The following is a 26,091-nucleotide window of genomic DNA, read 5'->3' as shown; positions in this document are numbered from 1 at the left end:
ATTAATTTAATTCCACAGTTAACACACAGTGTTATATTAGTTTCAGGTACAATATAGTGAGTCAACAATTCCATACATCACCTGGTGCTCATCACAAGAAGTGCACTCCTTAATCCCTATCATATTTATTTTCTATAGTTGAGTTTATTTCTTGGTTTCTCTCTCTCTCTTTTTCTTTGCTTCTTTTCTTAAAATTATTATTTATTCATTTTAAATTGTATAAATTGAGCTACAATTGACATTATTGTTGTTGTTCTTTTTATTATTTTTATTATTTAAAGTTTTTACTTCAAGTCCAGTTAGTTAACATATAGTGTATGTTATATCTCCCCCATGTTCATTTGTTTGGTTTCTTAAATTCCATTTATGAGTGAAATCATATGGTATTTGTCTTTCTACTTCTGGCTTATTTTGCTTAGCATAATAGTCTCTAGGTCCATCCATGTCATCACAAATGGCAAGATTTCATTCTTTTTTATGGCTGAGTAATATTTCATTGTAGATAGGTAGGTAGGTAGGTAGGTAGGTAGATAGATAGATACATAGATACATAGATAACACATCTTCTTTATCAACTCATCAGTCGATGGACATTTGGGCTCTTTCTACAATTTGGCTATTGTTGCTATAAACATAGGGGCATCCATAGGGGTATATGCATGCCTTTGAATTGGTGCATTTGTATGTTTGCAGTAAATACCCAGTAGTCAATTACTGCATTATAGTATAGTTCTATTTTTAACTTTTTGAGGACGTTCTTTCCTGTTTTTCACAGTGGCCGTACCAGTTTGCATCCCCACCAGCTGTACACAAGAGTTCCTTTTTCTCCACATCCTCACCAACACTTGTTTCTTGTGTTTTTTATTTTAGCCATTCTGACAGATACAAGATGATATCTCATTGTAGTTTTGATTTGCATTTCCATGATGATGAGTGATGTTGAGCATCTTTTCATGTGTCTGTCGGCCTTCTGTATGTCTTGTTTGGAAAAACGTTTTTGTCTTCTGCCCATTTTTAATTGAACTTTTTTGTCTTTTGGGTGTTGAGTTGTATCAGTTCTGTATATATTTTGGATATTAACCCTTTATTGGATAAGTCATTTGCAAATATCTTCTCCCATTTAGTAGGCTGCCTTTTAGTTTTGTCAATTATTTCCTTCACTGTACAGAAGCTTTTTATTTTGATGTAGACTCAATAATCTATTTTTTCTTTTATGTCACCTGCCTCAGGAGACATAACTAGAAAAATGTTGCTGTAGCCTATGTCAGAGATATTTCTGCCTGTGCTCCTTTTTAGGATTTTAATGGTTTCAGGTCTCACATTGAGGTCTTCAATTCATTTGAGTTTGTTTTTGTGTCTGGTGTAAGAAAGTGGTCAAGTTTCATTCTTTTGCATGAATTGCATACAGTTTTTCCAACACCATTTGTTAAAAGGACTGTCTTTTTCCCATTGCATATTTTTTTCCTGCTTTGTTGACATTTAATTCATCATATAATTGTGAGTTTATTTCTGGGTTTTCTGTTCTGGTCCATTGACTTATGTGTCTATTTTTGTGCCAGTACCATACTAGTTTGATTACTGTAGCTTTGCAGTAAATTTTGAAATTTCACCTTTTTAGCTAAATTTATTCTGAGATATTTTATTCATTTGGATACTATTGTAATGAAATTGCATTCTTAGTTTTTTTTTTTAATTGTTTGTTGCTGGTATATACAAAAACTACTGATTTTTGTGGGTTGGTCTTATACCCTATAACTTTGCTGAATTCATTTATTAGCTCTTTCTTGTGAGTTCTTTGAGATTTTCCGTATACTGTATAGGATCATGGCATCTATAGATATAGTTCTGTTCCCGTTCCTCCTCCTCCTCCTCCCCCTCCCCCTTCTTCTCCTCATTTTACAATTTGAATACCCTTTCTTCTTTTTCTTATCTAATCACTCTATCTAGGACTTCCTATATAATGTTGAAGAGCTGTGGTGAAAGTAGACATCTTTGTCTTATTCTTGATCTTGGTGGGAAAATTTTCAATCTCTCATCATTAATTAAAATGTTAGCTGCAGGTTTTTCATAAATGCCCGTTGTCAGGTTGATGCATTGAGTTTTAAAAATAGGAAACTATTTGAGTATATTTGAAAAAAGAAGAGAATTAAAGATGATTGAAAAAATTTCTATTAAAAGTTAGACATTCTCAGATTTGGCTTTCAAAAATTCAATAGAATGTAACTCTGAATAGTTATAATCATAAAGGATATGTCTAAAATACTGAAAAAAATAAGTTTAAAAGATGGAAAAACATGTATTAGAATAACCCAGGGGCGCCTGGGTGGCTCAGTCAGTTAAGCCTATGACTTCAGCTCAGGTCATGATCTTGCAGTTCATGGGTTTGAGCCCCACGTTGGGCTCTGTGCTGACAGCTCAGAACCTGGAGCCTGTTTTGGATTCTGTGTGTGTGTCTCTCTCTCTGCTCCTCCCCCACTCACACTTCTCTCTCTCTCTCTCTCCCTCTCTCAAAAATAAATAAACATAAAAAATTAAAAAAAAAAGAATAACCTAAAGAAAGTTGTTCTACATTTTTAATAACAGACACAGTAGAATTTACAGAACTCTCGTCTACATGCTTTAGAAGCACAACAACTTACAGAATCAATGGGAGAAGGAGGAAGGCAGTGGAAACACCAGGAAACAAGGAAGCTTAGAAAGAAATCAGGAAGCAAATGTTGTAAGACATTTGTGCAGGAATAGCCTGGCCAGGGTGTCACCACCCTGCCACCACCAGCTGCCGCAACTGTCATCACCTCTGTTGCTGCTACTGGGAGGATTCTGACTCTCAAAATTCCTGATTCCTTGGTTTCCTCACTTACTGCTCAGAGTCCTGGGAGCTCACATCTAGCTGACTGAGCTTGTGCTTCATGCTGCCCCTGGCTGTTAGAAGATACTTGTAGGAAGGCTTGGATTCCAGGAGAGAGGCAGGTGCTAGGAAGTGCTCTCTGGCCAAATGATCAGTTGAGGAGGAGAGGAAATTCACGGGAAGGAAACCGGGGAGGTTTTTATGAAGAATAATATGTGAGACTGTTTTAAATGTCTGGAAAGACACAAACAATTAGAAGCAATTACCAGTGTGGAAGTAAAGAGACAGGTTAAACGGTGTTTTGAAAATTCTACATACTTACATACAGTGTTGCAATTTTTTAACGATGAAATTGCACTCAGGCATGGCTTGTGTATTTTTAAAAATAGGTTTTAAAATTATACTTAAAAAAGAACTTTTGCCTTTAAGAGTGAGAATTATATTACCCACAGCACTTTTAAACTTTCATGGGAATAATTGATGAAAAACTCGCTTCAGCAAAATTCAAGGGAGGAGAAATCTCCCTGGGACTGCAGAGATTTCACCGTTGGCTAATCTACTTTTTTTTTTTTTTTTTTTTTTCCTTGAAATGCGTTGGCTTCATCTACCTTCAGAAGTTCCTTCTGTTGAAAACTCTGGATGATTTTTTTCTCTCTCTGAAGCCAGCCAGATACTTTGTAGTCAAATAAATTGTCAGAAAAATTGCTGTATCTAGAGATTTTTCTGTAGTAAAAATGTGGCCACTGCCTTCTCAGAGTAGCTCATCACTTAAGATTATATTTAAAAACCCATCAAAATAAAAGCTGTATTATATAAATTTTGAATTAACCATGCTTTTAGGGAAATTTACTTTTACATATGTGTAGGAGTGCTTGTATGTGTACATGTGTGTGCTTATGTATTAGTGATAAAGACAGTAAGACAGAGACAGAGAGACAGATGCAGAAGGAAAGACTCACTCTAACTTCTGTAAGGCCATTCTGGATATTTATACTCCAAGAGAAATGACCTGGAGCATAAAACTGAAATTTGTACCTTTACTTATCTAACACTGAAACTGAAGTTAATTGTCTACAACATAATCCAGGAGGGTCACATTTTGGAGGTCTCTTCTGTGATACCTGTGTACTCATTGACTGATTATCTGATTAATTCCTTTATTGCTTTAGCAAATCTCTATTAAGTGATTCTTCTGTGGCAGTTTTCCTGCTAGACAATAAGGACCAAGAGTAAATCAAACACAGGATAGAGGAGACACATGCAACTAGCCAGGCGATTAATATAATGCAGTGTGATGTGTCCTAGGATGTCTGGATGCTTTGTGAGCTCAGAAGGAAGACACAAATTCTAGACTGGAGTGAAGATTTGGTGGGGGAGAGGTTTTGGGTATGTCAAGAAAGCAACCTTGGACTGAATCTAAAGCGTGGAAACTATAGTAGAAAGATAAAAGAGACTTTAAATAACTAAATAATTGACAGGGTGCAATCCCCTAAAGATTCTGAGGCAACCAGATAGAAGATTTTAGGATATCATTGTTTTCAATGGGTAGGGAAGATCTCTATTTGAAGCATGCATGACTCTGGATTGGTAAGAGAGGATCTGTAGTGGATATCTGCTGTTTTTTATTGCCCAGAACTATCATCTGAACTCCTTTTGGGGAATTAGCTCATCCCCTGACACCACACACACACACACACACACACACACACACACCCCATTCCTGAGGTGGAGCACAGGATCTTGGTCCCACCCCTAGTCATTGATCAAGTCTCCAGCATAAGACCCAACTAAAGTAAAACCCAGAACTAAAGTAAAGACCCAGAACTAAAGTAAAACTCACTTGAAAATTCCTAGGAAAGAGTTGTTCATTCTTTTCTGTTAGGCCTTGAAACCTGAGAGAATTTGGGGCTGGAGCTCCAGGCAACCTCTTGCTACCATGTGACGCTTGATGCTGAAGCCAATATGACAGAAGGCAGAGTAAAGAGATGGAGAAAAACCAACTCCTAATTATATTTTCTGGGCCCTGAATCCAGGCTTGCTCTTCTATGTGAGCCAATAAATTCCCTTTCAGCCTAAGTGAGTTGGTTGTATTTTCTTTCACTTGCAACCAAGAGTTCTAATTGATGTAGTCCCCAAAGAGGAAGACATAGGGGTGGGGGGCAGGGTGAAAGGGAACAAGCTAATATTTATTAAGCAACTATTTTGTCCCCACCTTCTAAAGCTGGATGCTGCTATTTTCTTGTTTTTAAGTAAAGTCCACAATATTCTAGGAAGCCAAAAGGAGAGTGTCTTAGCACAAAGGTCTGCCTAAGTATAAATTCTATTCATTTTGCATTACACTGTGTGTGCTGTCAGTGTGAGTTTTACTCTAGGCTGGCATTTCTTTCATTGTGACTCAGGGAACACCAGCATCCTGTGAAATGTTAATGAATGTCACAAGAAAAAATCCTTAATATGTAAGAAAAAAATTAAACATACTTATGTGTTAATATTATTTTATATGTCTTTTGTAAAAGGTTCAAGCGTCTGATGAGAGATTACCGCAGCATGAACTAAGGATGGTTAAAAATTATGCTTTGGTACATAGGCAACATTGTCAACCTTATACAGTGTATTGACCTATAGTTTGTATTCGAGAATTTGAGTTTATGGCTCTAACTTTTTGGGGAGACGTTATTCCACGTGTTTTGGCATTACGGGTTCATACGGCACATGGATCTGTGGCTGACAGAGGGAAGATATTAATTGAAAAACGGACTTCAAAAGTTCTCAGGTAAAACAACAAAGAAAATTAGAATGATTTAAAGTAAATGTGATTAATGACAATTGTAAATTTCCAAACATAATTCTGAGGTGAACTTTCCAAGATTGAATAGGTAAGTATTTTGCGAACAGCCAGATATAAGAGTTAAAACACTAAATTTGTGTTATTCTCTTTGCTATAATTTGCTTTTGAAAATGAGAATTTTATAATTTTCTGGGATTAAAACAAAATATTAGAGTATATTTGATGCTGTGCTTAAAATTAAGAGCTAACTCAGAAACATTATTTGTACTATTTAAGTAACTATATGAAATAAAAAGAAACAAAGCACTGTTCTCATACAAAAAATGGGTATTTTTTGACATAAAAATGCATGATAAATTATTACTTATTTAGATACTTTAATTCTTTTTGTGCTTAACTTTAAAATGATTTAATTTCTTGGGGCACCTGGGTAGCTCAGTTGGTTGAGCATCCTACTTTGGCTCAGGTCATGATCTCGCGGTTCATGATTTTGAACCCCGCGTTGGGCTCTGTGCTGACAGCTCAGAGCAGAGTCCTGCTTCAGATTCTGTGTCCCCCTCTCTCTCTGCTCCACCCTGGTTGTGCTCTGTCTCTCTCTGTCTTTCAAAAATGAATAAACATAAAAAAAATTTGTTTAATGATTTCATTTCTTTAAAGGTACTTTTGTTCAGTAATAGAATTTTTAAAACATATGCATAAATTTATTTTTTTGCAGCAATTATTTCATCTGAGACCATTTTTTTGTCTTCTATACTGTAAGGGAGACATTTTTATTTTCTGGGTACCTATTGGTTTTATATCTGAAAGAAATTGCATGATGGTTCTTTTTTTAATGCTAAAATGTGGAGTGGTCTTAGAGAAAGCTCTCTAGATGTTCACTGGTCCATCTGTTGTCACAGGGACTTATGAGTGTCTTTGGATGTTGACAACGTGGGGATTATCCTCACAGGCTATGTAAAAAATAAATGGAACAAAGTCTTGCCTGCTGGAAGATCAATGTACAGTGGGTTGGCTGCCTTATAAAGAAAGTTCTAGACAGCCCCAGTTTCACAGCTTATAACTTGTATAATCATTCAGGGCCCTGCACTTGGTCCAATGCACTGCTTTAACTGTCTTAAGATTCTTAATAGTTTATGATCATGGGGCGCTGCATTTTCATTTTGCACTTGGCCCCATGAGTTATGTAGCTGGTCCTACTTCTAGGATCTGGGTACACATATTAAATGAAATGGGGGGGAAACTCTTTCTCTCATGAGACCTACATTTTAATAGGAGAAGAGAGACAAAAAAAATAAACAAAATAACCAAGTAGGAAATAAGAAACTAAAGGATACATCCTAAGGAGGGAAATGAAGAATGGAACGGGAGAGAAAATATATGTGTGTGTAGGAGGGTTGGAGGGGTAAAGTTTGAAATTTTAGAGGTTGATCGGAAAGTCCCAAATGAGAATGTGACTTTTGAATAATGACCTGACGATAATGAAAGAGTGAACCATACTGAGATGTAGTAGAAAAGTCTTCCAGACAGAAGGGCCAGCTTGTGCAGTGGCTTTGAAGGGAGAGTGTGCCTAGAACAGTGAGCTGACCAGTGTAGCTGGAGAAGATAAATGAAGGGCAGAGTAGGTGAAGGTGAGGTCAAAGAAGGTAGTGGAGGACTCTGGATTTATTCTAAGGGAGATGGAAAGCTGTAGGGTGGTTTAGGCAGAGTAATAATATTATCTGCAAGGATCCCAATTGTTGCTATGTTGAGAACAGTCTAGGGGCGCCTGGGCGACTCGGTCGGTTAAGTGTCCGACTTCGGCACAGGTCATGATCTCATGGTGCGTGAGCTCGAGCCCCGCGTCAGGCTCTGTGCTGACGGCTCGGAGCCTGGAGCCTGCTTCGGATTCCGTGTCTCCCTCTCTCTCTGCCCCTCCCCCACTCACACTCTATCTGTCTCAAAACTAAATAAACATTAAAAAGATTAAAAACCAAAAAGAACAGTCTGGGGGACCTGGATCAACGGGGCAAGAGGAAGAACTAATGCCACACCAATGAAGACCATGTACATTGTTCACTCCGGAGACTACACACTCTGTGGCTCCCAGATGCTCTTGAACCATGGGTCTTACTGTGGTAATAGCTCAAGTGGGGTTGATTGTTTCTAGATTCCATCTTGAACCCTGTCTTCTAGATTCATTCATCTTATCCCAGGCCTTGTGACCTTCCTCTTTCTTCACATCCTTCTCCGTCTTACTCTCCCTCCACAATGGGGAATCCTTTCTAGTCTGTGGGCAGAAAGGAGTTGAGCCCTAGCAAGAGTATGCATCACAACAGTATGCTATCCAAACGAGAACTAATAAAAAACTGGCTACTTACCCCAAGACTCACCAGTTAAAGCTAAGGATAGCACTGGAAGAAAAAGAAACCAGTCAATAAGAAGAAAGAAGATCTCATTTCTCAGTACTCTGGATACTTGGGAGTTATCTGGAAATACAGATGCTAGGGAAGAAGAGTGAGAAGAAGCTCAACATGACTAGTGAATGGGAAATTTTTGCAAAGATGAGGAGAGTGCCTGTGGGTGGCAATGGAAGAATGTGAGAATGTGCCTTATCCTTAGGAGACCACAGGAAGGGCATTCACATATACAATCCCACCAGTGGGTTAAAGATTGGCAGACAGACCTCCATTTTTGCCTCATTCTATTTCTGCCCATCAGTTTCTCTTCTCTTTGCCAACCTGCGCTGCCCAACAGGGCACAGTCTGCATTTTATCAAGCCCCAGTGCCAGCACTATTTGACGACCACACATATGATACTACAGTTTAAAATCCCTTATAGAGAAAGCTGATTGACCTAATTTGGGTCAAAAGTCTAACTCTGACCTAGGAAGTTTTGTCTGTTAGGATCAAAGTCAGCACAGCCTTCTGGGAATGGTAGGTAAGATATGTTATTTAAGAAAAAGGATTTGCCTGAGGGGAATGCCGAGATTCTCTAGTTTACTATCTAATCATTTTATGCTTGGCATTATATAAACTCTACCATAAAGGGTTTTATTTTTTAAATGTATATTTTTGAGAGAGTGTGAGCAAAACCAAGGAGAGTGTGGTTGGCACAGAAGATCTGAAGCAGGCTCTAGGATGACAGCAGACAGCCTGATGCAGGCTCAAACTCACGAACCATGAGATTATGACCTGAGCTGAAGTCAGATGCTTAACCAACTAAGCCACCCAGGCTTCCCTACCATAAAGGGTTTTAAAACCTACTCAACAATTTGTTGTCTATACAGGCCATATATATATGTACATGTATATTTGTACATATATATGTAAGGTTTTTTTGTACTATTGTGTTGTGCAAAGATTAACTCACTTAATCCCTCTGTGTTGACCTAGGGATAAATGCCATTTGTAAATCAAATCATCTGCTTCTATGTCATATTCTATATAACATGAGCAATTGTTCTTTTCTTCAATCATAAAAACTTGGAAGCAGAATTTGATAAGTTAAGGATGCCATGTTGTAGCGTAATTATATAGATATATGTTTGCTGGAGACAAACTTATCTTTATGTTGTTGGGTTTGACTGTTTGTTTACTAAATCTTGTGAAAGACAAAATCAGGTTACGTTTTATATTTGTTATATAAGATAATTTCTTTTAATGTTTTCTTAGTTCCAAACTAAAAATAGATTATCAATAGAGTTCTGAATAGGAGCTTACATACTTCTCTCAAGCATTTCTCATAGGCACTAAGGCACCACAAATTTCTTTTTCCCAAAGGATGACAAATAGCTCAATTTCTTTCTGAGCAATTTTTATCCCCTTTCTGAGTGCTAAATTTGATATTCTTAAATTATAGACTACAATGATTTAATCTTGAACTATATCAAAGGACACTTAGGTTGTCTTATTTGATTTTTAAGAATATTTGCTTTACTTAGTTTATACTTGCTAGAACATATATAAAGCCATACATACTGTATTTCCAACATTGAAAAACAAAGAGAGAAGTCTGGTAAGTTAGTAGACAGATATTTTGAATATACATTCTGGTTAGAGTTTTAGTTCTCATAAGTTTTATATTTTAAGTCTCTAAATATTTTCTTTTTAAGACTGACTTTAGGGTAAGAAGGAAGAGGTTCTTAAGGTTATTTGTCTCTGCTGTACTTTGTTTCAAAACATTACTGTACATTCTCAGAGTTTCTTTATAATTATGTTCTTACTAATGGTATTAGGCATCTATTGCTCTGTGACAAGTTGACCCAAAGCTGAGATGCTCAAAATAACAAATATCTATTATCTCATAGTTTCTGTCGGTCAGAAATTCAGGTGCAGCTTAACTAGTTCCCTCGGATTCAGGGTCTCTCATAGGCTGGGGCTGCAGTCTCATCTCAAGGCTCGGTGGGAAGGGGATCAGATCTTCCAGCTTCCGCCATGTAGTTGGAGTCCCAACAACCCAAGATTTGGTTCCTCTTGGACTATTGGACTGAGGGTTTCAATTCCTCACTGGATGTTGGCCAGAGGTCTTCCTTAATACTTTGCCAGATGGGCCTCTCCATAGGAAAACTCACAACATAGCAGCTCACTAACATCAGAGCAAAAGATGAGGGGAGTAAGAGCAAGAGAGACAGAGTGTGTAGGTAGAATCTAGAGGGTTTTCGTAACTTAATTTCAGTAGTGACATACTAGAACTATTGCATTATATTCTTATTAAATGTCCAGCCCATGCTCAAAGGGAGGAAAGTATAGAAACATGAATAGAAGCAGGCAAAATGGTTTTTCCACACACAAAAAAAATGTGGAACCATTTTAGAAGCTGCCTACCACACTAATCATTGTAACAATTGGTAAATAGCTACTATTAGAGAAATTTTTAGGAGTTTTGAAGAAGTTTCGACTTAACAGTAGATTAGTGACAACCTGTGTGATGTAACACAGCTTTTCTGGAGAAGTCTGAAGCCCATGGTTTTAAAACTAGCTTTATCACCTGTGACCTTGGATGATTTGCACTCTAAATCCTTCCCAAACTATAATAAGGGCTGATGAGGCATTCTCAAAACCACAGCTGAGTATAGTAGCGAGGTGGAGTAGCCAAGAGCTGCACAGTGTGTGGCAGAGGGAATCCAAAAGACAATCTCCAAATAAAGTGGTGAGAACATTACCCTGATACTAAAAGCAGGCAAAAAAACACCCCAAGAAAAATACAGGTGATATCTCTGATGAATGTAGGTACAAAAATTTTCAGCAAAATACTAGTAAGCAGAATTCAGTAACCCTTTAAAGAATCATACACCATGACCACGTAGAATTTATCCCTGGTATGCAAGAATGATTCAACAATCAATCAGTGGGATACATTACATTAACAGAAGGATTAAATACACTGGATTAATCCAAAACAAAAGGATTAAAATCACTGATCATCTGAATAGATAAAAGCATTTAACAATATTCAACACACTTTCATGATAAAAACACTAAAAAAAAAAACCCCAAAACCCAAAATGAACAAACAAGAATAGTGGGTGCCTGGATGGCTCGGTCAGTTAAGCATACAACTCTTGATTTTGGCTCAGGTCATGATCTCAGTCATGAGATGGAGCCCTGTGTCAGGATCCACATTGAGTGTGCAGTCTGCTTGGGTCTCTCTCTCTCTCTCTCTCTCCCTCCTTCCCTCCCTCCCTCCCTCCTCTGTCTCTCTCCACCACTCTCATTCTCTCTCTTTAAAATAAAAAATGAAAATTCAAAAATTTAAAAATTTAAAAACACAAGAAGAAAATTACTTCAGTACATTCAAGGCCTTGTATGAAAAGCTCATAGCTAACATTATACCCAATGGTAAAAAAATGAAATATTTCTCTAAGATCAAGAGCAAAGCAAGGATACCCACCCTTGTCTCTTCTGTCCAACACAGTACTAGAAATCCTAACTAGAGCAAGTAGGCAAGAAAAATAAATGGAAAGCATCAAAATCAGAAAAGAAGAAGTAAAATAATCTCTGTAGATAACATGGACTAAAGATTCCACATAAAAAAGTTAGAACTAGTAAACAAATTCCACAAATTTACAGGATAATAGTGAACATATAGAACTCAGTCATATTTCTATATACTAACAACAAACAATCTAAAAATTAAGAAAAATGTCCCATTTTTCAATAGCATCAAAAAGAATAAAAAACTTGGGAATAAACGAATAAACTTAACCAACGATGCAAAAGACTTGTACACTGAACACTATGAAACATTGCTGAAATGAAGGAAGACCCAAATAAATGGAAAGGCATCCGTGTTCATGCTTTGGAAGACTCAATATTGGTAAAATGTCCACTTTCCCAAAGTAACCTACTGATTCAGTTCAGTCTCACCAAAACCCCCAATGGTATTTCCTTTCAGAAATAGAAAAAAAATCTTAAAGTTCATATAGAAGTAGAAAGGATTCTGAATAGTCAAAACAATCTTGAGAAAGAAGAACAAAGCCAGAGGCCTCACACTTCCTGACTTCAAAACATACTGCAAAGCTTTAGGAGTCAAAAGAGTCATAGAGTATGCTATATGTCTGGCATAGAGACAGACATATAGAACACGAGGACAGAATATAGGACATAATAATAAATCCGCACATATATAGTCAAATTATCTTCAACAAAAGTGACAAGATCACCCAATGGGAAAAGCTAGTTTTTGCAACAAATGGAATGGTGCTGATAAAACTGGTTATCCACATGCAAGAGAATGAAGTTGGACCTTTATCTCACATCACACACGAAAGTAAATTCAAAATGAATTAAAAACTCAAATGTAAGATCTGAAGCTATAAGACTCCTAAAAGAACACAGAGAAAAATCTTTAAAACATTGGTCTCGATGATTTCTTGGACATGACACCAAAAGCACAGCCAACAATAGCAAAAGTAGACAAATGAGATTACATCAAATGAATTCTGTGCAGTAAAGGAAACAATCAATAGAATTAGAAGACAACTTAAAGAATGGGAGAAAATCTTTGCAAACCATATGTTTCAGAGAGGGTTAATTTCCAAAATGTATTGGGAACTTCTACAACTCAACAGCAAAAGGCCAAATAAACCAATTAAAAAAATGGGATCAGTATCATTCATCATTGGGAAAATGCAAATCACAATTACTATGAGATATCACCTCACACCTGGTAGGATGGCCAATATAAAACAAAAACAAAAACAAAACAAAAAGCAGAAAACAACAAGTATTGGTGAAGATATGGAGAAATTGGATCCCCGTGCACCATTGGAAGAAATATAAAAGGGTGCGACTATCCAAAACACTCTGGCAGTTCTTCAAAAAATTAAAAATAGAACTAGCATATAATCCAGAAATTCTGTGTATTTATCCAGAAGAATTGAAGACAGGCTCTCCAAGAGATATTTGTGCTCCATGTTCATTGCAGCATTATTCATGATAACCAAGGCATGGAAACAACCTAAATCTCCTATGGGTGCATGCATAAAGAAAATTTGGTGCATACATACAATGGAATATTATTCAACCTTAAAAAAGAAGGAAATGGTATCATATGCAACATGGATAAATCTTGAGGACATTATGCTAAGTGAAATATGCCAGTCAGTCACAGAAGGACAAATAGTGCATTATTCCATTTATATGAGGTATCTAAAGTAGTCAAGCCCAAAATAGAAGTCAAAAGGAGAACAGTGGTTGCCAGAGGCTGGAGGGAAGGGTGAATGGGAGGTTACTGTTCAATGGGTATGTAGTTTCAGTCATACAAGATGAAAAAGCTCTAGAGATCTGCTGTATGACAATGCACATGTAGTTAGCAATACTATACAATACACTTAAAGTTTTGTTAAGAGGGTAGATTTCATGTTCAGTGTCCTTTACCACAATTTAAAAAATAAGAATAAAGTAGTTTATAAGCAATTGATAAGTTAATAAAAGATTTGCTTGAGAGGACTGATGTGGTGAAGGTAAATTATTTCTCAAACAACAAAATCGTAAAAGTAATTATAGACACTCTGGGGACAACAATAAAAAACGTATAGGAAATTCATGGTCCAAATGTTAAGCAGATCAGACTAAAATAGTGCAAATTTGGAAAAACTATGAAGTGTAGAGAAATCCATTTCACTGATACATCAAAATCATTCTCCTTTGGTTTGCTTGAGAATCCTGCTATTGGATCTCTAGGAAAAGAGCTAAGTATTTGCTCACTAATTGACTATGTGCTAAAATCTATTTGTAGCTGTAATAATAAAGTTGAAGTATTTGTTATTCTTCAACTTACTGATTTAAGTTATGGACAAAACATAGAAGACAGGAGCCTGGAGCAGAAATTAAAATTTTCAACTTTGACGATGTAAATGTTCATTTTAAGCTTGTAACTTGTTGGGAAGTTGAAGGGGAAAGATGAGGTGGAGAGAAACTTCTCTCTAATGTGGTTGGTGCACAGTAGAAAGATGCTGTCTGAAACCGTGGAAACAATGGAAGGTTGAAGTTGGTAATGGCAAATGCGAAAGGGTACGGCTGTCAGGCGTGCAGTGTCAGAGTGAATCAGAGTACAGTGCGTGGGATAACATGTGACATGCAAAGTCTTCCCCCTGTCTTCACCTCTGCTCCCTTACCTCCTCATTCTCTTCTTCCTCTGTAAACTGGACTTGTAGACAAAACAAATCTTGTTCATGCTCTGGGAAGTGGCCTCTGGTTTAAGTATGTGTTGAAGCTTTCTGGTCAGTGTTGAATCTCTTCCCTTCTCCAAAGAAGGGCAGGGGTGTCTGGCACTTTCTATTCTATTTCTGCATAAACCCTACCTTCTATTTCTTTTAACATTTCCACCTTGGAGCTCCAAAATGCATGGCTCTTGCCAGTTAGAAATCATTGGTTGTCTTGATTATGATGATATTTGAAGCCAAGAATTTGTCTTTTTTTATTCTCTGTTGTTCTTTTATATTTTTCATTATGAAATGAATACCTCAGAAGCAATGAATAACACTGAATCAGAGAGAGGGTGGGGAAAGGCAGCAAAAGATTTTGAGAGAAATGCACAATGGATAATATTTCCAATATTATACAACTAGGTTTATTATTTAAATGTAAATAATAGAGAAAATAAAATAGTAAGAACAAAAAAAATGATAAAAAGTTGAAAAGGGGGTAGGTTTTGGGATGCCTGGGTGGCTCAGTTGGTTAAGTGGCCGACTTTGGGTCAGGTCACGATCTGACAGTTTGTGAATTTGAGCCCCGCGTCGGGCTCCGTTCTGACAGCTCAGAGCCTGGAACCTACTTCGAATTCTGTGTCTCCCTCTCTCTCTGCTCCTCCCCCACTCGTGCTCTGTCTCTCTCAACACTGAAAAAACATTAAAAAAATTTTTAAAAAAAGAAAAAGGGATAGGTTTTGTAAGTAAATCTTTGTCTTTTTTGTGTGGCCATCAATTGATAATGTATTAAATTATAATTATTATTATTTAAAGTAAAGGAACTAATCATTAGAATTTGATTAATGAAATCATGCATTTAGAGGATTTTGCATCATGAAAGTGAGACTGAGAAAGGGAGGTGTGAATTAAGCAAATGTTACTTTTTATTACAAACATTTATTATTTTCTATTTTTGGGCTATGTATGTGTATTACTTGATAGAATTATAATATTTTGGAGAACAGTTAAAAGCAACTGGCAGTTTGAACAGCTTTAGGGAGACACAATCAAATACATCTTGAAGAGAATATTGCTCCTTTATGGGAAAAAAAAAGCTGATGGGGGGGGGTGGTTTTACAAAAAGTAGCAAAGCCAAGAAAAGACTATACAGACATGAAAAGTGAGAAAATCTAAGTTGTTCTGCATAATTCGCAAAGTTATGCCTTTTTTTCCCCCTGTGAGTGTAGATAGTGTGCAGAGAGATCTGATGGGAAGAAAACAAACAATCTGAAAGATTTGGCTTAAATGCAGTGGTAGCACGAAAGGATCAAGGCGGGGAAAAAGCCAGTAAGGAATTCTCTATCAGCAATTGAAATTTAAGAACATTGAGGACTGATACTAGTTTTTTGTCTTTTTCATTTTACTCATTCCCTGTGTCTCTAGAAAGTCTTACATAGGACAGCCCTCTGTTGGCGATGCCTAAGGAGGAACAAAGATGATGTGTGTGTTCAATCTTACTTTAGGGCTGTGAATGGAACAGTTGCCACCAATGTACTGTGCTTCTCTCTGCAGTTTGAATGATTCCAGGAAGTAACTAGCAGCACGTTGAACATGTTCACGGTGGAGTGGAGAGATATGGAAGCCAAACAACTGAGGATAATCAATGAATGAAAAGAAAAAAATAATGTTTTCTCCAATACACTAAATGAAAAAAATGATTGAAGGTAATGGATTTGTGGCTATAAACTCAGGTTACACTTGCAGAATTAAAGTAAGAAACTAAATTATTTTCAAGACTGTCACTTCACCACTCGTTGCTATGGTTAGTTCTACAAAGCAGGCATCGAAGTAGACTTCCTTATATGGTCCTATACTCATAGAATGCATACTTCTTTCAACTTAGGCTTTTTTTTTTCTCTCTTTCTTTGAGTCTTTCATCAATCTGTGGTTTCTCTAAAGTTTTCCACAAATACTTTCTATGCAGCCCTCCCTTTGGACTTGTCAGAATCTCGAGATCTGTTTTTCTTTTTTCCTGGACTTGGCCAGCTCTCTTCAGAGGGGGGTTTCCTCCTGGCTTTGGTCTGCTTCTGTGCCTGGGTACTTTTGGCTCAGAAAAAGTTCCTTATGAATGTAGTTGTCTCTCTCAGCCTCCGTGTCCAAACACGAAATGTAAGAGTCATTTTGTGACAGGGGTACATTTTTTCTTAACGTCAGAGATTTCTCCTTTTATTCTATTACTTACTATTTTTTTTTTATTGATTTAGTGCTTTACTCTATCTTCAGGATACAGCTCCCATCTGACTAGAATGCAGTCTTCTGTCCTACAAGCTGTATATAGTCTATGTAAAATTAAGCCTATTACCAAGATAGCATTTGCTTTGAGGCACAATCTGTTGTCAACACAGTATACAGAACTCCGGTTTGATGAGAAGGATAATTTTGGAGAAAAACAACTTAAACGATGTTGATTCAAGAGACCTTAATTTAAGTCATGGCTCCTTTTCCGACATAACATGACATTGAACAAAATATCTTGGTTACTGCCTAGAATCTAATTGACCTGTGATCTAATTTTATGCGTTTGATATGCTTTCATTTTATTGGGGAAAGGGTTTTCTTTTTAATATATTTTATAGAATATAGTGCACATAATATCTATTTGAGGAATCTGTTTAATTGTGTGTCTTATGAGTATTTGAGGATTTGTTCAAATATGTATCTGAAATATGTTTGTGGAGTTTGTTTACTAATTATTGTGTATTATGATTATTATTGTTAATGTCTCTGCAACTGATTATCTTAGTTTCTACGCTTGATTTTGAACTGTAGAAAGATAATTCTTTATGCACGATCAGGGAAGTGATATAAGACTGGAGCTATGCACATCTTCTGCTGCTTTTTGAATTTGCTGCGGTCTAACAGTATATGCAATCACTTAATTCTATACCATATTTGTCTTACCAACTTTTCTCTCTTTGATATTTGGCCAAGGAAAGTTTTGTGGTAGTCCTGGGCTATTCTACATAAGTTGGATTTAAAGTCCAGGGAAATATTTCAATTAATTTATGGGATTTTAAGCATGCATGTTTACCTCTGATTCCTCCATAAACCCACTACAGTGAGGGTTCAACCTGCAAAGAACAAGGGAAGAGGCAATGAAAGCATACGAAAGGTGATAACAAAATTCTAACTGATATAAAGCATTTGAATGAGTGATAACTGATTTAGCAAATCACAGAAAACTGAAAACTAAGTGCCTTGCCAGGAAGCAAGCTAATTTTCAGAGCAAATCTGGATAAGCGGAGAGAATTGGAAGCAAGAGATCCTCTGAAGATGGATGGTATGTGGTGGATCAGAAAAATTTTGAAATAGGTTATAAATACGTAATTACACCTCTCCCATCGCCATTCCCACTTCACACAGTCTAACAGCGGCCCCTCACTCCCCTGAGCAAAAGACCGGGTGTACTTTACAGAAAGGCTGACTGAGCATGACTCTGGTCTTGAAGACATCAGGCATAGCTGAGAGCAGAAGAGTTGTAGGACAAAGAGTGGATTAAGCAGAAATCTACATAATGATTAGTGATGCTCCAACTCTCCTCAATCTCTTAGCCTCACTTTTCAGGAGCCAGTCTAAGTCATTGAAGAAGGAGTCTGGATGATTTTTCTCTGAAGATAAGACCAGCTGATAAAGCGGACCTATAGGTACTAACATTAGGAGTTCCCAAATTGATTTGGCTGAGTGTAGACCCCATCATCTACAGCGAAGCTTTTCCTTTGACCAGCCTCACCATTCACACAGAGGTCCTAATTAGTTATTTAGAGCTTCATTCCTAAATATGTATCACCAGAAACAGACAATAATGAAAATCTTTAACAGCATCCATTGTGACATTCATGATGCTGTTAATGAGTTCCTACTATGTGCTAGGCAGTATTATGGGTGCTGCAGATACAGAAAAGAATAAAACAGAAAAAAATCCCAGTCTTTATAGAGTTCTAATAGAGAAAGATAGGCAAAAATAGTTTAGTCGTTAAATAATATAGTATATATAACATTTTTAAGAACAAATTTGACGAAGGAGTTAACACGTACAATGCAGGAAACACAACACCCATATAAAATCCTTAGAGAAATAAGACAAGCTACTGCATTTGTTTCATAAAAATAGAATTCTCTACTTTAAAAAAAGGGAAAATCCACAGAAGAAAGAATACAGAAAAGTAACAATTAAATAGCAGAAATATTTTAAAATCAATAGAAAATTTAGAAATTTGAAAGATAGGGGCGCCTGGGTGGCGCAGTCGGTTAGGCGTCCGACTTCAGCCAGGTCACGATCTCGTGGTCCGGGAGTTCGAGCCCCGCGTCGGGCTCTGGGCTGATGGCTCAGAGCCTGGAGACTGTTTCCGATTCTGTGTCTCCCTCTCTCTCTGCCCCTCCCCCGTTCATGCTCTGTCTCTCTCTGTCCCAAAAATAAATAAAAAACGTTGAAAAAAAAAATTAAAAAAAAAAAAAAAGAAATTTGAAAGATAAAGTTGAGGAAATTTCTGAGAAAGAGAAAGTATAAGACAGAAATGAGGAGGGGGAAAATAAAGAAAAATAATTTAGAGAATAAATTAATTAGAATAAAAATAAAATAAAAGAGAATAAAAATAATTAGAGAATCTGTCCAAGAAGGTAAGCATCAAAAGCTTAAGAGTTCCAGAAAGAAGGAATAGAAAAAATTTTAAAAAGAGGAAATTATCAAGAAAATGTCCCAGTACTGGCGGATATAATTTTACAGATTAAAATAGTCCATCACATTGTTTACCATTTTTAATATAAAAATCCTTCCTTCAAGAACAATTTTCCTTTTTTTTAATATACATTCTTTCTACATTCTGATTTCTTTTCTGAAAATGTTATTTCATTCTCATTCTTGAACAATACTTGAACATTTTCATTGAGCAATTCAAAACAATAGTTTTCACTACTAGCACTGTGAAGTAAAGACATTATTCCATAGTGTTCTGGACTCTGTTGTTAATTTTAATATATTTGCTGTTCCTTAATTTTCATTTTCCAATTGTTGTTTTTCTGTAATTTAAATTCTTTTTTTTTTTAATTTTTTATGTTTATTTTTGAGACAGAAAGAGAGAATACAAGCAGGGAGGGGAAGAAAGAGAGGGAGACACAGAATCTAAAGCAGGCTCCAGGCTCTGAGCTGTTAGCACACAGCCTGATGAGGGGCTCGAACCCACGAACCATGAGATCATGACCTGAGCCGAGGTCAGATGCTTAACTGACTGAGCCACCCACGTGCCCCTATAATTTAAGTTCTAATCAATTTCTACAGTGTCAGGAAAACACATACTGTATCAAACTTTGAAAGTGTGAGGTTTATCTACTTTAATTCTCTGTTTATTTTCTCTAATTATCTACTTGATAAATATTTCACATTCAGTTGAAAAAATGTACATTCTGCAATTATTGAATACAGAATTTAGATATGCCAATTAGGTCGTTTGTTAATAACATTGTTTAAAACTTGTGTCCTCACGCCTTTTGTTTTGTCTGCCTATTCTGTCAGTTATTGAGAGTTATTGAGAGACACATGTTAAAAATCTCTAAGATTTTGGGTTGTCTATCCTTTTAATTCTATTGATTTTTAATTCATATAGTTTAAAGCTGTTTTCAAGTATACACAAATGTAGAATTATAATATATTCCTGCTGAATCAAGTGTTTCATAATTATAAAACATCCCTCTTTATTTCCCTTAGTAAATCTTGCTTTAAAGTCTACTCTGACTGATATTAACATATTCACACAAGCTTTTCCTAAACGATTTTATGGCACACCTTTTCTATAAGTTACCTTTCAACCTGTCTATATTTATATTTAAAAATTATTTCTTGTAAGAGGCGCCTGCGTGGCTTAGTCTGTTGAGAGTCTGACTTCGGCCCAGGTCATGATGTCATGGTTCATGGGTTCAAGCCCCACATCGGGCTCACTGCTATCAGTCCAGAGCCTGCTCTGGTTCTCTGTCCCCCTCTCTCTCTATCCCTCGCCACTCACGTGCACTCTCTCCGTCTCTCTCTCAAAAATAAAAACATTTCTTAAAAAAATATTTCTTGGGGGCGCCTGGGTGACTCAGTCGTTTAAGCTTTTGACTATTGGTTTCAGCTCAGGTTGTGATGCCACAGTTCATGGCCCCGCTTTGGGCTCTGTGCTGACAGAGTGGAGCCTGCTTGGGATTCTCTCTCTCTCTCTCTCTCTCTCTCTGCCCCTCCCACACTCTCCCCCTCTCTCTCTCAAAATAAAAAAATAAACTTAAAAAATTATTTCTTATAAGTGGCATATAGATGCATCTTTTAAAAATTCTAGTGTGGTAGATCTTTTTATTAGAATATTTAGTCAATATACATTCAATGCAATTACTGGGATTTGATCAACCATCTTGCTTTTCTTTCTTTTTTTTTATTTATAGTATCTGTTATTTTGTACTTCTATTCCTTCTTTTTTGCTTTCCTAAATTAATTACTTATTTTTATTATTCTACTTTATTTTTTATATTACATTCTTTCTTATATCTTTTATTTGTGTGTGTGTGTGTGTGTATATATATATATCCTTTGAAATAACTGAATACATCCTTACTTTATTAAAAACTCCTATGAATTTTTACTTTGACCATATCTCTTTTTTTTCCAGATATGTTTATATATTTTTCAAGTTTTTATTTAAATCCCAGTTAGTTAACATACAGTGCAATATTAGTTTCAGGTACAGAATTTAGTGATTCAATACTTCCATACAACACCCAGTGCTCATCAAGCAAGTGCACTTTTTAATCCCCATCACCCATTTTACCCACCTCCCCTCCACCTCCCATCTGGTAACCATCAGTTTGTTCTCTATAGTTAAGAGTCTGTTTCTTGGTTTTCCTTCCTCTCCGTTTGTTTTCCCCCTTTACTTATTTGTTTTGTTTCTTAAATTCCACATATGAGTGAAATCATATTGTATTTGTCTTTCTCTGATTGACTTATTTTACCTAGCATTAATAATACTCTCTAGCTGCATCCATATTGTTGCAGATGGCAATAGTTTATTCTTTTTTATGGCTGAAAAATATTCCATTGTGTGTGTATGTATAATATATATATATTCTTTATCCATTCATCAGTCAAAGGACACGTAGGCTGTTTTCATAATTTGGCTACTGTAGAGGATGTTGCTATAAACATTGGGAGGCATGTATCCCTTTGAATTACTATTTTTGTATTTTTGGGTAAATACCTAGTAGTGCAATTGCTGGATCATAGGGTAGTTCTGTTTTTAATACTTTGAGGAAACTCCATACTGTTTTCTAGAGTGGCTGTACCAGTTTGCATTCCCACCAACAGTGTGAGAGGATTCCCCTTTCTTTACATCCTCACCAACACCTGTTGTTTCTTGTCTTGTTGATTTTAGCCATTCAGCTGGCATGTGTGAGGTGATGTCTCATTGTAGTTTTGATTTGTATTTCCCTGATGATCAGTGATGCTGAGTATATTTTCATGTTTTATATATTTTATCCAGCTGTGATACATATTTATTTCAGCAAGAAGTTGTCTTATGAGCTATACCATTGTGTTCACTAATGCAATCCCTTTTATATATTTTTTTCTTCTTAACAGCTTTACTGAGGTTTTATTGATATACAACAAATATATATAATTAAACTGTACAATTTGATGAGTTTTAATACATGGCTATTCTGAGAAGGAATCATCAAAATCAATACAATGAGCATAACTATTACCCCCCACACCAAGTTTCCTTTTGTCTCTTTGTAACTTCTCCTTCCTAAGACAATCACTGATCTGCTCTCCATAATTATGAATCAGTTTGAATTTTCTAGAATTTATGTAAATGGAACCATACTATAAGTACTCTTACTGATATGTCACCTTTCACTTAGTATAATTATTTTGAGTTTCATTTATGCTCTTGTATGTCAATATATTCTTTTTATTATGAAGTACTATTCCATCATATGTAAATATCATAACTTATTCAGTCCTTTAAAAATTGTTTAAATTCAAATTATTGTTCATGGCATGTGTGCGTGCACACACACACACACACCACTTAGGAATATACCTGGTAATGCTTTCTAAGTTTCAGGGAATATTTCCCTTAAAAAAGCTGATAACTCATCATTTTGAGATAAAATTACTGGTACCACACATCTCTAGCATTTTAATGAGACTGATTATTTCCAGGTTGATATTTTTGATGTGCTATGTCATGCCTTGAGAAATAATTGCATGGAAGGCAATATTAGCTATTTTTGCCTGAGAATAATTCTAAAAAATTAGTGTGGGTATAATACTATTCTCTAAAATATTGAGCCATTTAATTTTAATAGATGCATTTCTTTCTTTACCTACAGGGAATCTCTTCTGAAAACTCTGGAACTGGAAAATACTTAGAAACCAGAATGAGTGAAACTTCAAAAATATTTCTCACCACAACTGAGTAAGATTATATTTAAAAGATTAAAAACAGGATATAGGGTACCTGGGTGGCTCGTCGGTTAAGTTTCCAACTTTGGCTCAGGTCATGATCTCGCGGTTCGTGAGTTCAAGCCCCACATCGGGCTCTGTTCTGACAGCTCAGAGCCAGGAGCCTGCTTCAGATTCTGTGTCTCCCTCTCTTTCTGCTCCTCCCCTGCTCTCTCTCTCTCTCTCTCTCTCTCTCTCACTCAAAATAAATAAACATTGAAAAAAATTAAAAAAGAAAAGATTTAAAACAGGATAGATATATTCAAAATTCAACAAATGTTAACAAACGGATTGTGCATTTATATGCCAGGATGATTTGAGATATATAAAAATTATAAAAGCTGTGATATGTTTGATAAATTCAGTATCAATTTTAGGAAAATGTAGAGTTAAGTTATATGGTTCATTGTGAATGGAACCACCCATTAAAAAATCTCAGTAGCATCATCATAAGAAGCATTCATGCTTTTTTTTTCCTTTTAATTACACTGCATTGGTTCAGAGTTTTAATGTAGTCAGAGGATTACATTCTGTGATCTAACAATCATTGAATCCTATGACAATGGCGTATTTTAGAGGTAAATCTCTGTTCTACATGGCTATAATATTCAGTAAGAAAATAGAGTAGTGGGGGCGCCTGGGTGGCGCAGTCGGTTAAGCGTCCAACTTCAGCCAGGTCACGATCTCGCGGTCCGTGAGTTCGAGCCCCGCGTCGGGCTCTGGGCTGATGGCTCAGAGCCTGGAGCCTGTTTCCGATTCTGTGTCTCCCTCTCTCTCTGCCCCTCCCCCGTTCATGCTCTGTCTCTCTCTGTCCCAAAAATAAATAAACGTTGAAAAAAAAATTAAAAAAAAAAGAAAATAGAGTAGTGAAAACATCAGCATATGTAAAAGGTAGTGCTTATTTGTTGCAAGCAAGAAAATTTGAGTATAACTATTTTAAGCAAGATGGAATTAACTGGAAACAGATGAGCTGTCTTAGCATTTGAAAGAAAGCAAGTGGAACTAGGGATGCTCTTAGGGTATCTTTAGTGGGACTAAGTGCATGTTAAGGAAATATGAGATACTCATGGCTAGATGTAGGATATCTCATTGGAACAAGTGCCTACAGAAAGAGCCATATTTTTTTTCAGTATATGAAATTTATTGTCAAATTGGTTCCCATACAACACCCAGTGCTCATCCCAAAAGGTGCCCTCCTCAATACCCATCACCCACCCTCCCCTCCCTCCCACCCCCCATCAACCCTCAGTTTGTTCTCAGTTTTTAAGAGTCTCTTATGCTTTGGCTGTCTCCCACTCTAACCTCTTTGTTTTTTTCCTTCCCGTCCTCCATGGGTTTCTGTTAAGTGTCTCAGGATCCACATAAGAGTGAAAACATATGGTATCTGTCTTTCTCTGTATGGCTTATTTCACTTAGCATCACACTCTTCAGTTCCATCCACGTTGCTACAAAGGGCCATATTTCGTTCTTTCTCATTGCCATGTAGTACTCCATTGTGTATATAAACCACAATTTCTTTATCCATTCATCAGTTGATGGACATTTAGGAAAGAGCCATATTTTAAGTCCTTTTCTATTAAAAGTGAGAACTGGCATTGTTGAATCAGGAAGGGTCTTACTGGAAATGGATAACTTGAGGAGGGTTTAATAAAGTAAGTCTTTTCAAAGATGTGGACTCTTTACAAAGACTCTTATCATCTAATAGATGCCATTAAAGTTAACAGTCCCCAGAACCTGGATGAGAGAGTCTTAAAGAGAGAGCTGCCTTGATATGAACTGTGACTTCAACCAGAGATCAAACCAACCCATGTGGCACCACAGGGAAGGAGTCAGGGAATAAGCCTGACCTCACTGTTCTCCTCACTCCAGACTTCTAGGAGCTTTGCTTTAGCTACATCCTGTTGGTAGCCAAAGTCAAGGGAAGCCATTAATAAAGTCAATACAGGTAAACATACTGAGGAGAGAGTAGAGTGGAGAAAATTGGAGAAGTCTCTGAGTTGGGGCAGATATCTAGCACAGTTTTGAAGCTTGGAGAACTATCCTTGCTTGTCTCTTACACATCACTTTCTGGCAGTCCCCCTGCTCAACCGACTGAGTCACCCAGTTGCCCCTAAGCATCTGACTCTTGATCTTAGCTGAGGTCTTGAATTCAGTGACAATTTTGCCAGAGCCTGACGTGGGGCTCTGGCTGGAGAAAAAGGAAGACATTTAAGGCATTGTTCTGTTTCCTAACATTGATGAGTGTATTTATGTTCCTTTTATTATTATTTAAATATACATATATACTATCTACTCCATTGTACGAATAATATGTTTCATGATAAAAGGGTACATAATAAAAGAACAGCACATATCGTTGGAGATATCTAATTTATTTCTACAGAACAATTGGATTCTATTTGTTACAAAGTAAATTTTATTTTTAAAAGATTCTATAAGTTTTATTTGAGAGATATAATTTGAGAAATTATAAAAGAAAATATTTAAAAGAAATGTAAAGTAGAAGGGATTAACTATTATAGGTTGTAATAGTTAAAGGACTGCAGGTCTAGTCCTAGAATATGAAATTTAAAAACACTGAAATAGAATAGACAGGTTAAAAGTAGATATTTTGGTTCATAAAAATTAATAGCTGATAACAGAGGCAAGGCAAACTGGCAGGAAACTTGAATTATGTTGTAAGAACTGATTTAAAACATGGTTAAAAAAAATGTTCACTTCACCATACACCAGAAAAAATTCTAGGTACATATTTAAAATTAAATTGTGTTTTAAATGCAAGGAACTAGAAGATGAAACTTTATGAGAAGCATTGACACTTTGTACATAAGGTTATAAATATTATGAAAAGATTTTCGTGCATGAAAACATGTTAATATACAAACATTTTAAGCTTTCTTGTATAAAATAATCAAAATACAAATTTAAAAATATTCTGGAAAAATACTGGGGATATATTTTATCTTTATCCATATGAACAGATTCTAGAAAGTGATCGTAACTTACTTTCAGTATCTATGTACTGAATATTAAGAGATTTTAATGTGGAAATTCAAGGAAACAACAGTATATGCAGTCAATAAGACAATTTTAAGAGCACACTCAAAGAACACGCCAGATATGTCACACACACAAAGAAACTAGAAACCAAGCAAATGAAAAGATGTTCAGTCTTACTAATTTTTTTCCACCTAAGAAATTTAAATTAGTATGTAAATAAGTAGTAATGATAAAAATCAGCATGGCAAAAGTATCATGAAAATGGCACTTAAACACTACTGGTGTCATTACATTTTGGAAAGTTATTTGGTAATATTGT

General features: G+C 36.2%; 1 long non-coding RNA gene across 1 annotated transcript in view; it reads left to right on the top strand.

Annotated features, from left to right (window-relative positions):
* LOC147571916 (uncharacterized) overlaps positions 1-26,091 on the top strand; it is a 138,754-nt gene that overhangs the window by 111,531 nt on the left and 1,132 nt on the right. The window contains exons 2-3 of the long non-coding RNA XR_015246631.1: positions 15,818-15,969; positions 22,661-22,746. This is a non-coding gene — a long non-coding RNA (uncharacterized LOC147571916). The remainder of the gene's footprint in view (positions 1-15,817; positions 15,970-22,660; positions 22,747-26,091) is intronic.

This window comes from Puma concolor, chromosome F2 (genome assembly GCF_028749965.1).
Source record: "Puma concolor isolate L17-30 chromosome F2, mPumCon1.1.hap2, whole genome shotgun sequence".
NCBI lineage: Eukaryota > Metazoa > Chordata > Mammalia > Carnivora > Felidae > Puma > Puma concolor.
The sequence above is the reverse complement of the archived record's forward strand: the minus strand, read 5'-3'. Positions and strand labels throughout refer to the sequence as shown.